Here is a 6,032-nt window from a genome sequence, read left to right on the forward strand (position 1 = left end):
ATTTAACTAGCAAATTTCATCTTGGAATCCAGATGTCCAATGTAGTTGTCTGGTCTCTGGAAACATCTTTTCCTGGGGCAATCTGGAAAATGTATTGTCTTTGGGGGAACTCTTCAGTAGAATCTTTTCTGGTTCCAAGTTACTTGTAGAGACTCCTTAGATGTTCCTGCTAAAAGCTTTTCAGAACAGATCTCAATACAAGTTAGCACAGCCTCTCAAATTTTCCTTCTCCAATAACTAGATCATATCGAGAAAAACCAGCTCAAACCTTAGAGTTCTGATCTTAACAGTAGAGCCATAAGGGGTAACCTCAAAATAGGAACCAAAGTTTGCCTGAAGGTTCAAAAAATTGGGTTTTTATATGCCCTGCTAGAATGATTCACATTTGATATACAGGATTATTTGACCTTGTTACTTTCTCAAACCTTTCCGCTCTGATTCCAATTCCTTTAGGGGAATCAGATGCTATTGGGGACTTAATCCTGTATATGAAAGCTTAGGTAACAACACTCGTGCAAGTAGAGGCTTTCCACTCCTAGGTTTAATGGTTACACAAATGAATTTACTTACAAGAGGCTGACCTTACTCCATTTATAATTAAAAGACTTCGGAAGATATTTAAGTACTTAATTCCAAATTATATATAGAAAATAGTGCATATCAATAAGTTGTTTATAGTAAAACATATTTGTACCACAGGACATGCAGTACAAACAGATGTTATTTCCACATTACTAATAAACTTGAATGAAATTTACTTTTCCATTAATGTAACAGAAAATATGCTATAAGTCACCCTCAAAGAAACTATTACATTAAAATTCTTTTTCCCAAACCAAACTGAAGATGTTTCTGACTTCCACCCCACAAATTAATAGATTTATATCTTTGTTTCACATTTTACCTTTGTCCAATTATTACCATAGTGTTCTGAAGGAGCTATTTCAGGGACTTAATCTTTCACATAAGACTATATAAACATTAGCAGGCTGATAACAAACCCCAATGCTAACTTACCTACTTGTCTGGAATATGGAGTAACTAAACATTCAGATTTAAGCAAGATCTCATATACTGGCATTGTGCTCGTATCTTTCACTGACCACTTTGTCCGATTATAGAAATTTACCATAAAAGAAAAAAGTAGGGATGTGATTATACTAGAATCAAACTGGTCCTTCAAAGGGCAAATTTCACTAATCACAGCTTAGGGCTAGATACAGTTATTTTTACTCTCATGAAGTTGCAATAAGAGTTTACAAGGACTCACAAACCTAAGAGATTTTACTTGGCAGCTTTCACTTCTTTTTTTCTCAAGTTTAAATTTGTCTTCGTGTAAAGACCAATCATGAGAAATCATTTCTATATTATACATAAACTTGCAAATCCTCAGCAAGCCAAGTTCATTGTTTAGGAACTCCATAACCCAAGCAAGCTCTTTACCCAGGGTCGATGACCTTGCCCACACGGATGGTTTTCAAGAACCTAGCAAGTTTACAAAATAAGAGGAATTAACATGGATCCCAGAGAAGAGGCTGTTCCTGGTGCCCCTACTTGCCCACTCTACCCATGTTCTTCCTCTGGACTAATGTAAACCACATACTCTCTGGGCGCCAGGTCCACTATTTTCAGTTTTAATTTAGTTTGTTTTGCCCTGACTGAATTTCCCCAGTATTCTTCCATAGATACTTGCCAGGATTTCTTTTGGGGTTCCCATATAGCATAATGCATTCTGCATTGGTGTCTACCAGAGAGGACATGATTTGTTTATTTTTACGACCCCAGTATACGGTGACTGGCACGTGGAGCCTCCCATCACCCCCAATAACTCTACATTGGAGGCAACCTTGGCCTTAGAGCTACTGTGGGCTGTGTTCTTTGACACCATCCCCGCTTCAAGGTGGAATAGACTAATCGTGCTGCACATGCTCATACCCCAAGGTGGACTGCTTTATTGGACAGAGCCGATCCAGATACAGCTTTCACCTCATCCCCTCCGTTCCACATACAGTAATCTATTACCAATTTTAGGCTTTAACATTAAAACGATAAGCCCAAATAACCTAGGTGGCAATCTTACAACTTTCATAAGTGATAGCCAAATTGTTTTAGTTGTAACTTCCTCTTAACTACAGGCAAAGGTTGAAATATCCAGTTCCCTAAGTGGCAGTTACAAAACATGATAAAACAAGATAGCAAGGCTGATAAAATAACTGGTTTTAAACAATTTTTCCAACAACTTTTAGTTTCTTTCAGTTCATACTCTAATGACATCCAAGTTGTGAATGGTTGCTTGACACGACTGATACAAAAGTTTACCACTTTGAAATAGTATCATACATTTGAAACTTGAAACAAACCCATTACTGATCAGTTAATTTCAATCCTGTTGAATGCATTTCCAAATTACCATACACAGAACCATCAGGCATCTCATCCCCATTGGCATGTGTAATATTAATTAAGGTGGGACTTTTTTGCTATTTTTCTCTTTTGGAATGCTAAAGTAATCAAATGCCTTTGATTAAGCCTTACTAAGTGCAAAGCCCTAAGCCCACACCCTTTTGGTAACTAGGTGCTACACCCCAGGCCCACACCCTATTGCTGATTAGGTGTGAATCCTTTGGGCCCTGAACAGAGTATAAAAACTCAAAGGTTAGCATTTTATCTGGGGCTCTCACTCATGGAGGAGGGTTGATTTGGAGACTCCAGGCAGCTATTCCTAAGAGCCTCCCAGCTTGTCAACCAAGATATTGGTGCTTTCCTGGTAACTATGAATTGTGATTTGGTATGTTTATATTGTGTATGTTTGTAATTGTTTGTATTTGCTCTGAAGCTCAGGGTGCTGGCTTTTCCTCCTGACCTAAGTGAATGATGTTTGTATGTTGGATTAAAGTAAGATTGTTAACCCCTTAACGTTGCTTTCCTTAGTAAAGCACACCAAAAGAACCTGTTCTGGCAGCTTTTGTTGCTGGTCTTGTTGGGTCTTACATCCCACAACAGCTGCTAGCCAGATTGTTGTTAGACAATTGTAATTAGATCATATCTAATTAAGGAATTAACAATAACAGTTAACATGTATAGTGTCTGCCCTCTGCCAGGCATTGTTTTAGGCACTTTCCAATAATGTGAAGTAAACTGAGGTAACTTGCTTAAGGTCGCCCAGTTAACAAATTTCAGATCTATGCGTTTTTCCAATTTGTCTTAATGCCATATAGTAAAATAAATTCTGACTTATCTTAAGCATCACATTAGGAGTGACACATTTCACTTAAAATGTGACCAGAATTAATTCTATTACACCTGGATCTATGTTCCAAATGGTATTACACAGAATCTGGGGTTATGATTTTAATAGTACAGTATTATATTTTACACAAATGCTATTCATTCCAAACACTTCATATTATGGGGTCTACTATTTCCAACCAATCCACTGTCAAAGGCTGTAAAAGTGGCAGTCTGATATTAGGATTTAAACTACGCCAATTGTCACATTTCAGAGCACATTTTAATTTACTTCAAATCTCGGTTCCATAAACTTGGAAGGAGCCCACTGATTATCAATTTATTCATAGCTCTCTATGATTTCTTCTTATGGAGAAGAGTTTCATGTAATTCATGGTCACATTTTCATTTTTAACACATATACCTATTTAAAACATTATTTTAAAATTGACCAGTACTTAACTTTAGTTTGTAAGACTCCCTAAATACCAAACTGTATATTCCAGTTCAATCCAATTACTTTTCGATTGTTTCCCAATTCACACAAATCTTTTCTCTTTTTGTGAGCCAGGAAAGAGTTAAGTGCCAGTTTTATTCCAAAGCATATGCCTTGTTTTTCTTTCCTCTCTTCACCTGGAAAATTTCACTGACACAGCCCCCAAACTCATCCCTCTATAATATGTGAAATGACCTTCTTTTAACGAATCTGTATAGATCTGAGGGGAAAAGAGTCCCCTCCCTTTTTCCTTGTCTGTCCTTTGGATAAGGGTAGTAATATTAGCAGCAATTGTGTTGGCACCTGTTGCTAGAAAATGAGTCGCCCTACATAAACATCTCTTAACCAAGGAATGCATTACCCCACAGAAGGGACTTTCCCCAAGATAGGGTCTACACACTATCCATCTTGGCTCACCTTAATTTGACCCTGAAAGCATGATAATATCATTTGCATTGTGGTTTTGCCCCCCCCCTCCTTAGGGGGCTTTTCTGTATGCTTTATGGGTAGCGATATGTACAGCTCCAGTGTGCCTTATTTTGCCTTCACAACCAGGAGATTGTGGTTTGGACCAGACAAAGGATATTTGCGAGCGTTTTCTGCTCTTCATAAACCCCATGCTTCATTCCAGTGGGGTGCCTATTTTCCTTATGGAATAGGGCCCTATCAAATAAATGCCCTGGCTTGATTTGGAGACAGTCAGATTCTGAATTTTTTGAGACAATACTGCGATATGCAGCTTGCACCCACACACTTTTATACCCCAGAACCTGGCCACTGTTCAGGAATATAGAGGGATAGAGAGAATATTTTGTTTAACTTTTAGGGTTTAATTAACAAGATAGAAAGTTGTCTTGTTTCTTTCAAATTCTGGTCCTAATCAAATAATCTTCACTTCACTTAATATATTTTCAATTCCTCTCTCCCTCTCTCTCCCTCTCTCTCCCTCCCTCCCTCTCTCTCTCCCTCCCTCCCCCTCTCTCTCTCTCTCTCTCTCTCTTCTGTCCTTCCACTCAGGCTGCTCCAGTCAGGCAAGGATGGAGGGAGAGAAGGAGAAAGAGACTTTCACAATTACATGCCTTATCACTTTCCTGTCTACATGCTTAACTGGCCTCAACCTCGCTAACTGACAAGCCAGCTTTTTTTTACATATTTCCCCTTCTTTATTACCTTGTCAGATAAATCCCTGGCTATGAAAACAGTAGCTTTCTGCTTGTCTCTTAACTGGAATTCCTCCAGCAACTTCCTATGCTGAGCCTCTGAATCTAGGAACTTGATAGTGACTTTTATTCATGCTGCAAGAAAGAGGCCATCTCACATGTGTCACTTCCTGTCTCCCTCACTTTCCCTACCTGAAGGAACATATTCCAACCAGAAGGGACTGTAGTCCTTTCAGCATATCCACACGGTGGGCCAAATATGTCCCACACAGGGCCACCCCACACACACGGAGGTAATCCAGGGATAGGCCCCCAGCCTATCCCCTACTCCCTTGGCATTCCTACAGTATCCTGCCAACTGTAAGGTCCAGAATTCTCCTGTCTTGGGAACCCTGTACCTCCGTCATAACCATGAGGTAAGTTTGATACCAAAGGAGGAGGCCAACGGGCTCCAGATTGATATATGAGTTTAATAAATCATTATAATTACTTACAAACAAGGGCAATCTGGGGCAGCTGCCAGATGATACAGTGGATCCCCATAAAGACTTCCAGAAATCCCCATGTTAATTACAGACATCAGACAACGAGAGGAGGAGCCATAGAGTACATCACTACTGATTGGTGGATATTTTGGGTTCCTGCTTAGTAATGAGCTCATTTCTGAGCTTGGTTAATAACCCAATGTTATTAAGTAAAATGCCCAAACATAGGTTTGTGTATTGATCATGTGCAGGTCATTGTGTCCATATTCTTGCTATTGCCAGTCATATACAGTTCAAAGTATTCATGTTATAGCTTTCATCAGTCATAGTATCTAAATTATGGCTCAGTGTCTCAGTTATGATTTAGAATCTCAGGATGTTTTTTAACAGGTCAACATGTCTGGGCTTTTACCTTTCACAGAATTCAAATTAATGGCTTTTCCCCACTTGAGACCCCACAAGTATCAAGACCATATTTGTCTCATAGAAAGAGTTTGGAAAGATCTCTTCTCTGTTTTCATAAAAAAAATTTACAATATGTTGAAATTAATTATTGATTATTTGATAGAACTCGCTTGTAAATCCATCTGGTCCTAGATTTTTTTTCTTTGGGATTCATTCTCTTATGTCCAGCTGAGAGAAATTATTTTCTATTATACTGAT

This window comes from Trichosurus vulpecula, chromosome 2, assembly GCF_011100635.1.
Source record: "Trichosurus vulpecula isolate mTriVul1 chromosome 2, mTriVul1.pri, whole genome shotgun sequence".
NCBI classification, from domain to species: Eukaryota; Metazoa; Chordata; class Mammalia; order Diprotodontia; family Phalangeridae; genus Trichosurus; species Trichosurus vulpecula.